Below are 384 nucleotides of genomic sequence, written 5' to 3' on the forward strand. Positions count from 1 at the left end.
GTTACGGCTTGAATTATTTGAAACATGAGTTTTTGAATGTATAATTGAGACGTAGAAACCAACGTTTCCAGTAAGTTGTAAATATTGTCGACAACGAGTGTTAGAAGGCACAATGTATTTAACATGAGATGAGCGCTGGCGAAGTGTGTACGAACCTTACTGACACATTTTTCAGTTCCAGTCTTTTATATGAGACGAGTTCGTTCAGCAGTGAACACTGTACTCTCAAACACTGTTCTGTATAAAGTGATGTTGCATTTCCTTGATAAATAACAACCTTGAACTGCCTATTGTATCCCTTTATCTATAACTATATACGGCTTGTGTGTGTCCGTGTGTTCGCTATGCACGGCCAAAGTTCTCGATGGATCTGCTTCAAATTTG

The sequence above is a fragment of the Littorina saxatilis genome, linkage group LG9, assembly GCF_037325665.1.
Source record: "Littorina saxatilis isolate snail1 linkage group LG9, US_GU_Lsax_2.0, whole genome shotgun sequence".
Taxonomy (NCBI): Eukaryota; Metazoa; Mollusca; class Gastropoda; order Littorinimorpha; family Littorinidae; genus Littorina; species Littorina saxatilis.